The sequence below is a fragment of the Arachis hypogaea genome, chromosome 14, assembly GCF_003086295.3.
Source record: "Arachis hypogaea cultivar Tifrunner chromosome 14, arahy.Tifrunner.gnm2.J5K5, whole genome shotgun sequence".
NCBI classification, from domain to species: domain Eukaryota; kingdom Viridiplantae; phylum Streptophyta; class Magnoliopsida; order Fabales; family Fabaceae; genus Arachis; species Arachis hypogaea.
In genome coordinates this window covers 121,687,934-121,697,651 of record NC_092049.1, presented here as the reverse complement: position 1 = coordinate 121,697,651, position 9,718 = coordinate 121,687,934, and the positions used below count along the sequence as shown (strand labels likewise).

Here is a 9,718-nt window from a genome sequence, read left to right as displayed (position 1 = left end):
ATTAGTCTCAGGTCATCTCCCAGCGAGTTGTTAGAAAGGGTGCTAAGTTATTAATCAGGAGTTTCCAAGAATTTTGAGAGTTGAATAACAGAAAATAAACAATTGTAATTTAGTGCAATGAAAATAAAAAAAGGAATTTATATTATTCAGAATAAAAAGCCTTGACTGGGAGAATGATTAATTGGAAGTTCTGTCCTTGTTGGAATTCTCTCAAGTGTAGTATAAAGAAGTTGTTATTTTCACTTAGTTAACCCTTACTAAATAAAGGAAAGTCAAGTGATTGAGCTAACTTTTATTCGCAAATCCTAGTCCTCTCCCTTGGGAAGGTCTAGCGTTAGTAAATACAGAATTGGCCAACAACTTCCAATTTAACTAACCACTTGAGCTTTCCAACTCAAGTGTCTCCTCTTAATCAACTCCCATGTCAAGTAGGGAATCTACTCTATTAACATGGATATCATCTTCGTTATTGGAAGTTTGGAATAGAAAAGAGACATAATAATGTAAATAAAATAGGAATTCAAAATTAATTAAAAGTAAAAGTAATCATTTGCATTAACAATCCATGAAAATAATCCAATTACCACTCTAAACAAGAATTAAGAATATGGAATAAATAAATAAAAGAGTAAGAAAACAAACTAGAATAGTATCTTCAACGGAGGTGATGACTTTTCAATATCCAAAAGCGAAAGCATAAAACTAATAAACTATGAAAGTGAACAAAACCTAGAGGGAGAGTAATTTTCTCTAGATTCAGATCTAAAAACCTAAAAATTATCCTAATGAGAATGTGTGAATGTGTCCTAAGTCTCTGCACATTTCCTGGCTCTATTATGTGTTTCTGGGCCAAAAACTGGGTCAAAACTTGACCCGAAATTGCCCCCAGCGTTTTCTTTTATTTCTGCAGATCGCGCTTGTCACGCGTACGCGTCAGTCACGCGTGCGCGTCATTTGGCGAATTTCCTTGTCACGCGTACGCGTCGTCCATGCGTTCACGTCTTTTGTGCAGACTCCAATCCACGCGTACGCGTCAGGCACGTGCACGCGTCACTGCAATTTTCTTCATATCGCGCGTATGCGTGAGCCATGCATGCGCGTTGATGCTCGCTGGTCATCTCTTTAGTTTCTTGTGTTTCTTCCATTTTTGCAAGCTTCCTCTCCATTCTCTAAGCCATTCCTGCCCTATAAAGCCTGAAACACTTAACACACATATCACGGCATCGAATGGTATAAAGGAGAATTAAAATATACAAATTAAGATCTCTAGGAAGCAAGTTTTCAACCATAGAATAAAACTAGGAAGGGATTGTAAAATCATGCAAATCATATGAATAAGTGGGTGAAGACTTGATGAAACCACTCAATTAAACACAAGATAAATAATAAAATAGTGGTTTATCAAGGCCCCGCAACCGAAACCTTTGAACAACCTGATTTGCAGGTTTTGAATCAATTCAATGATGTTATCATTGAAGATCCTAAGAATCTTCCTAAAGATAAAAGGATTCTTATCCCTTTCACTGCCGAAGAGGAGACTTGCTGTTTCATTGGCCCCATACAAACTCTGGAGTGCACAAAAAAGAATGTCCATTTCTTTCCAAGTGCCGAAGGAGAAGATTTGCTCATCAAGCAAGAACTTTTCATTGCCCCCTTCATCGATCCCAAGGCGTCGATTTTCTTGCCTGGTATCAACACATCGAACCATCAAACGGTAACATTTGGAGGGCACAAGGTATCTATGACCTTCTTTGTCTCTCTCACTTCACACCCACTACACACCACTCGATGATCGGGGCTACACTGTGCTTTTGGCATAAAACAACCAATAATTTTCACCTTCTTTGTAGCATGGTGGGGCCCACACTGTTTGATGTTGCCGCCATTACTGGACTGCCGACAAACTATCCCGAGGCATCATTCGACATAAAGCCAACTAGATCCTATCAAATAGTTCAAAAGAACTCTTATGGTGATTTCATTAATTACCACATGGGCCATGGAAATGACCCTGTCACCGATAAAGAAAGCATTGCTTTCTTATATTACTGGTTGAATGCTATTGTTTTCTGCTCAAGGACCGTTCAGATGCAAAAATTGTTCCTCCCATTGGCTGCCTTACTATATGAAGGTCACAAGTTTAACTTGGCCAAATTGATATTGGGAAATTTGTATAATGAATTAGGGCATTTGGTTGACTATCTTCGAAGCAGGTCTTCGATCAATGTGGGTGGCTGATAAACCCCAATTTTGTGGTTTATCTTATGCTTAATTTGGGGGATTTTATCACCTTTTCCCACATTTATTCAATGAAATAGCATGGTTTTGCAATTCTCCCTTGATTTGTGCTTAAATGTGAAAACATACTTTTTAGGCCCTTAAATTGGTGATTTTAATCCACTTTAATTTCATTCAATACCTTGATGTGTTTTTTGAGTGATTTCATGTTCATAAGGCAAGTATTGGATGGAAGAAGTGAGGAAAAAAGCATGCAAAGTGGGAGAACTCATGAAGAAATGAAGGAACCGTAAAATTGTCAAGCCGACCTCTTCGCACTCAAACAACCATAACTTGAGCTACAGAGGTCCAAATGAGGCGGTTCCAGTTGCGTTGGAAAGCTAAAATTCGGGGCTTAGAAATGATATAAAATCTGCCATATGTTACTCTGCACCCAGGGGCGCGCACGCGCACTTTGCGCGCGCGCGCCGATTCTGCCGTGGCCCACTAAGGTGAAATCGCCCCCAGCGATTTCTGAAGCACTTTGGGCCCAACCCAACTCATTTCTAATGCTATTTCATGCAGAATTCAAGTTTGGGCAAAGGGGGGAGCAATTAGTTTAGCCAATATGAGCCTTTAGTTAGATTTCTAGATAGAGAAGCTCCCTCTTCTCTCTAGAATTAGGTTAGGTTAATTTTCATCTTAGATCTAGGTTTAATTCATGCTTTGATTTACTTTTCCTTTGCAATTTCTTGTTCATATACTCTTCCTCTCTCTAATTTTTCATTTCATTCTTGTAATTGCTTACTTTGTTGTTGATACACTTTTGTTCTTCCATTTTCCTTTAATGCAATTTATGATTCATGTTCCTTTATTGTTGATTTGATTTGTTGTTGTTTAATTCCTTGCAATTGAGTAGTGTAGATTTACTTTTCTTGCTATTTTACTATGCTTCCCTTTTATGCCTACCAAGTGTTTGACAAAATGCTTGGTAGGATGTTAGAGTAGATTTTGAGCATTCTTGGCTTGGAAAGAGTGATTAGGCAATCTTGAGTCATGAAAATCTAACTTATGTTGGCGATCTAGAGTTGTTAGCTAGTATTGTTTCCATTGACGCTAACCTTTTGCTAATTTAATTAGTAAGTTGATTAGGACTTTTGGATTGAGATTAGCTAGTCTCGTTAGACTTTCTCCCTATTTGTTGGAGATGACGTAATGAGATAAATTCTTGTTTATATTTGTGACATGATTAATTAGTCTTGTTTGACATTCTCCCGATGTGTGAGTTAACTAAATAAGGTGAATTATTCATTGCATGACTAGGATAGAAAGCTTATGATCTCAACCCTTGCCATGAATGTCTCTCTTTATTAATTGCTTCCTTTAATTGCTTTCTTTACTTTTCTTGTCATTTACTTTCTTTCCCAATTATCAACCAAACCCTCCTTGATCTTCATAGCCAATAATTAAACACTTCATTGCAACTCCTTGTGAGACGACCCGGAGTCCAAATACTCCGGTTAAATTTCATTGGGGATTGTTATTCGTGACAACCAATATTTTTGCATGTGAGGATTCTTTGTTGGTGTAGAACTATACTTGCAACGAGAATTCATCCAATTGAGGAAATTATATATCAACAAAAGTTCACGCATCAAAATGGCGCCGTTGCCGGAGAGTTGCAATGGTGTTATGTTATTGGTTATTGTATACATGTGAATATTGTGAATATGTTTGCTTTTGTTAGTTCTTGCTAGTTTTAGGATTTGGTTTTCTTTGTTTCTTATTTGATTTTATTTTTCCTCTCTCTTGCTATCATGAATTCTCACTTTGGCTATGAGTGTGATTACAATTATGTTGTAGGAAATGAGAACTTCAATGAAGATGTGCATCAAGGATGGGATGAACAAAGGTGGGAGGAGCCATATGTATATGATCAATCCTCATGGCAACAACCTCCACCAATGAACTATGAAGAATAGCCATTCTATGATGCATGCCAATCCAATGGCTATGGTGAATCCCCTTGTGACTTTCAAGAACCACCACCATATGCCTATGAGCCATATCCTCAACATAGCCCTCAACCATACTCACAAGCCCCTTCTTACCAACTATCTTCATATGACCCTAATCCATATCCATCCTACCAACAACCATATGAGCCATATGAGCCACACATAGAGCCACCACCATTCCAACATCAACATTTTCAAGAGCCACCCCCTCCATATTATTACCAAGATGAACCACCTCCAATGTATGAAAATTTTCAACCACAAGATGAATACCACTTTCCACCACAACCTCCCATGGAAGAACACTCATGTCCTTCAATCCAAGAGTCATATGATCCTACTCATGATATCCAAGAAGAACAAGAGTCAAGGGATCGTTTCAAGGAGACATTGGATCAATTTCAAGCAACCATGGAGTGTTTTGTGCAACAAATAGAAAGAATGGGAAATATTGAACCACCACAACCCTACCAAGAAGAACCACCTTCCAACTATAATACCTTTCCCTCAAACAATGAACCCTCTCTTCCACCATCACCTCCCGATGAAGCCTCTATGCTAGAATTAAGGGATCTTGAATCTCATATCTTAATACAACAAGAGGAGGATGAAAATAATTTTGAGGAGTTAAGAGTAAAAATGGCTATCATGGTAGAAGCCATTAGCAACATAGTCTCATCCCACCTAAGCCTATGTGATCAAGGCACTTCCATTGTGGAATGTGGAGAAGCAACCAAGGAGCTTAGCGAGGGAGTGAACTTGAAGCTCCAAGGTGAAGAAGAGGAGTTAAAGCAAGAAATGCAACAATAGGAGGAGGTAGGGATTATTGAACAAGGGGAAGAAGTGGTTGAAGACTTAGGAGATGCGAAACCACCTTGGGAGTCTAGGATTGAAGAAAACCTGATGAGCGGATAATTTATACGCTTTTTAACATTGTTTTTAGTATGTTTTTAGTAGGATCTAGTTACTTTTAGGGATGTTTTCATTAGTTTTTATGTTAAATTCACATTTCTGGACTTTACTATGAGTTTGTGTATTTTTCTGTGATTTCAGGTATTTTCTGGCTGAAATTGAGGGACTTGAGCAGAAATTAGATTCAGAGGTTGAAGAAGGACTGCTGATGCTGTTGGATTCTGACCTCCCTGCACTCAAAGTGGATTTTCTGGAGCTACATAACTCAAAATGGAGCGCTTCCAATTGCGTTGGAAAGTAGACATCTAGGGCTTTCCAGAAATATATAATAGTCCATACTTTGGCTAAGAATAGATGACGCAAACTGGCGTTCAACGCCAGCTTTCTGCCCAAACCTGGCGTCCAGCGCCAGAAAAGGAGCCAAAATCAGAGTTGAACGCCCAAACTGGCACAAAAGCTGGCGTTCAACTCCAAGAAGGACCTCTACACGTGCAACACTCAAGCTCAGCCCAAGCACACACCAAGTAGGCCCCGGAAGTGGATTTATGCATCAATTACTTACTTCTGTAAACCCTAGTAGCTAGTTTATTATAAATAGGACCTTTCACTATTGTATTAGACGTCTTTTTGACCATCTTTGATCAGTTGTATGCTATCTTAGATCACGTTTGAGGGCTGGCCTCTCGGCCATGCCTGGACTTTCACTTATGTATTTTTAACGGTAGAGTTTCTACACTCCATAGATTAAGGTGTGGAGCTCTGCTGTTCCTCAAAGATTAATGCAAAGTACTTCTGTTTTCTATTCAATTCATCTTGTTTCGCTTCTAAGATATTCATTCGTACTTCAATCTGAATGTGATGAACGTGACAATCATCATCATTCCCTATGAACGCGTGCCTGACAACCACTTCCGTTCTACCTTTGACTGAATGAGTATCTCTTAGATCTCTTAATCAGAATCTTCGTGGTGTAAGCTAGAATGATGGCGGCATTCAAGAGAATCCGGAAAGTCTAAACCTTGTCTGTGGTATTCCGAGTAGGATTCAATGATTGAATGACTGTGACGAGCTCCAAACTCGCGATTGCTGGGCGTAGTGACAGACGCAAAAGGATAGTAAATCCTATTCTAGCATGATCGAGAACCGACAGATGAATAGCCATGCCGTGACAGGGTGCGTTGACCATTTTCACTGAGAGGATAAGATGAAGCCATTAACAAGGGTGATGCCTCCAGACGATTAGCCGTGTCGTGACAGGGCATTTGGATCATTTTCCCGAGAGAAGACCGAAAATAGCCATTGACAATGGTGATGTATCACATAAAGCCAGCCATGGAAAGGAGTAAGACTGATTGGATGAAGATAGCAGGAAAGCAGAGGTTCAGAGGAACGAAAGCATCTCCATTCGCTTATCTGAAATTCTCACCAATGATATACATAAGTATTTCTATCCCTATTTTATTATATTATTTTCGAAAACTCCATAACCATTTGATATCCGCCTGACTGAGATTTACAAGGTGACCATAGCTTGCTTCATACCGACAATCTCGGTGGGATTCGACCCTTACTCACGTAAGGTATTACTTGGACGACCCAATGCACTTGCTGGTTAGTTATGCGAAGTTGTGAAGATATGTTTAGACCATGGTTCTGTGCATCCGTTTTTGGTGCCATTGCCAGGGAATCAATTTCGAACAACAATTCACAACCTGAGTAGCAATTTCGCATACCAAGTTTTTGGCGCCGTTGCCGGGGATTGTTTGAGTTTGGACAACTAACGGTTCATCCTGTTGCTCAGATTAGGTAATTTTCTTTTTGTTTTCTTTTCAAAAATTTTCTCACCTGTTTTCGAAAAAAAAAATTTTAGATTCAAAATTTTTAAGAATGAATTCTAGTGTTTCATGAAGCATGTGAAGCCTGGCTGGCTGTAAAGCCATGTCTAAATTCTTTTGGACTGAGGCTTCCAACCATCAGCTGTTATACGACTGTAGGGTATGTCAGGCATGTCATGTCTGAATTACATGCTGAAGCTTGGCTGGCCATTGGCCATGTCTAGTGTTTTGGACTGGAGCTTTCTTTGAAAGCTTGGCTGGCTAGTGAGCCATGTCTAATTCCTGGACTGAAACTTTAGACTAAGAATGCAAGATTCCTGGAATTCATATTAAAAATTTTGGAATCCTTATTTATTTATTTTTTCAATTAATTTTTCGAAAAAAATCCAAAAAAATTAGAAAATCATAAAAATCAAAAATATTTTTCTGTTTCTTGTTTGAGTCATGTGTCATGTTATAAGTTTGGTGTCAATTGCATATGCATCTTGCATTTTTCGAAAATTCATGCATTCATAGTGTTCTTCATGATCTTCAAGTTGTTCTTGGTAAGTCTTCTTGTTTGATCTTGATGTTTTCTTGTTTTGCATCTTTTGTTGTTTTCACATGCATTTTTTGTTTGTTAGAGTCTAAACATGAAAGATTTCTAAGTTTGGTGTCTTGCATGTTTTCTTTGCATTAAAATTTTTTTAAAAATATGTTCTTGATGTTCATCTTGACATTCATAGTGTTCTTGGTGTTCATCTTGACATTCATAGCATTCTTGCATGCATTCCTTGTTTTGATTCAAAAATAAAAGAGAAAAACATGAAAATGATGTTTTTAATTTTTTCTCTCTCATCAAAAAAATTCAAAAATAAAAAAAAATATTTTTCCCTCTTTTCTCTCATAAATTCGAAAATTTGAGTTGACTTTTTTCAAAAAATTTTAAAATCTAGTTGTTTCTTATGAGTCAAATCAAATTTTCAATTTAAAAATCTTATCTTTTTCAAAAAGCAAATCTTTTTCAAATTTCTTAGTTATTTTTGAAAATTCCAAAAATATTTTTCAAAAATATTTTTCTTATTTTTACATCAAATTTTCAAAAATAACAATAACAATTAATTTTTTGATTCAAAAATTTCAAGTTTGTTACTTACTTGTTAAGAAAGATTCAAACTTTAAGTTCTAGAATCATATCTTGTGATTTCTTGTGAATCAAGTCATTAATTGAGATTTTAAAAATCAAATCTTTTTCAAAAACTAATTTCAATCATATCTTTTCAAAAATATTTTCTTATCTTATCTTTTTCAAAAATTTGATTTCAAAATATCTTTTCTAACTTCCTAACTTCTTATCTTTTCAAAATTTGTTTCAACTAACTAACTAACTTTTTGTTTGTTTCTTATCTTTTTCAAAACCACCTAACTAACTCTCTCCCTCTAATTTTCGAAAATATCTTCCCCTTTTTCAAAATTTCTTTTTAATTTACTAATTATTTTAATTTTTAAATCTTAGTTTTCGAAAACTACTAACATTTTTCAAAAACTATTTTCAAAAATCACTAACTCTTTTTCAAAAATTATTTTCGAAAATTCCTTCTCTCTCACCTCCTTCTATTTATTTATTCATCTACTAACATCTCTCCCTCACCCACTAAAAATCCGAACCCTCTCTCTCTTTCTAAGTTCAGATTTTTCTCTTCTTCTTTTCTACTAACAATAAGGAACCTCTTTACTGTGACATAGAGGATTCCTCTTCTTTTCTTTTTCTCTTCTCTGTCTTATGAGCAGGGACAGAGAAAAAGGCATTCTTGTTGAAGCTGATCCAGAACCTGAAAGGACTCTGAAGAGGAAATTAAGAGAAGCCAAATTACAACAATCCAGAGACAACTTGATTGAAAATTTCGAACAAGTAAAGGAGATGGCAGCCGAACCCAACAATAATGCAAGGAGAATGCTTGGTGACTTTACTACACCAAATTCCAAATTACATGGAAGAAGCATCTCCATTCCTGCCATTGGAGCAAACAACTTTGAGCTGAAACCTCAATTAGTTTCTCTGATGCAGCAGAACTGCAAGTTTCATGGACTTCCATCTGAAGATCCTTTTCAGTTCTTAACTGAATTCTTGTAGATCTGTGATACTGTTAAGACTAATGGAGTAGATCCTGAAGTCTACAGGCTCATGCTTTTCCCATTTGCTGTAAGAGACAGAGCTAGAATCTGGTTGGACTCTCAACCCAGAGATAGCCTGAACTCTTGGGATAAGCTGGTCACGGCTTTCTTAGCCAAGTTCTTTCCTCCTCAAAAGCTGAGCAAGCTTAGAGTGGATGTTCAAACCTTCAAACAAAAAGATGGTGAATCCCTCTATGAAGCTTGGGAAAGATACAAATAGTTGACCAAAAAGTGTCCTTCTGACATGCTTTCAGAATGGACCATCCTGGATATATTCTATGATGGTTTATCTGAGCTATCAAAGATGTCATTGGATACTTCTGCAGGTGGATCCATTCACCTAAAGAAAACGCCTGCAGAAGCTCAAGAACTCATTGACATGGTTGCTAATAACCAGTTCATGTACACTTCTGAAAGGAATCCTATGAATAATGGGACGCCTATGAAGAAGGGAGTTCTTGAAGTTGATACTCTGAATGCCATATTGGCTCAGAATAAAATATTGACTCAGCAAGTCAATATGATTTCTCAGAGTCTGAATGGAATGCAAGCTGCATCCAACAGTACTCAAGAGGCATCTTC

The 9,718-nt window shown here is 37.2% G+C and overlaps 1 non-coding gene across 1 annotated transcript; it reads right to left on the bottom strand.

The window, feature by feature from the left end:
• Positions 1 to 9,278: 9,278 nt before the first annotated feature.
• On the bottom strand, positions 9,279 to 9,386 carry LOC112745062 (small nucleolar RNA R71). The gene has a single exon (XR_003173009.1). It is a non-coding gene; the product is annotated as a small nucleolar RNA R71 (small nucleolar RNA).
• Between the last annotated feature and the right edge of the window lie 332 nt (positions 9,387 to 9,718).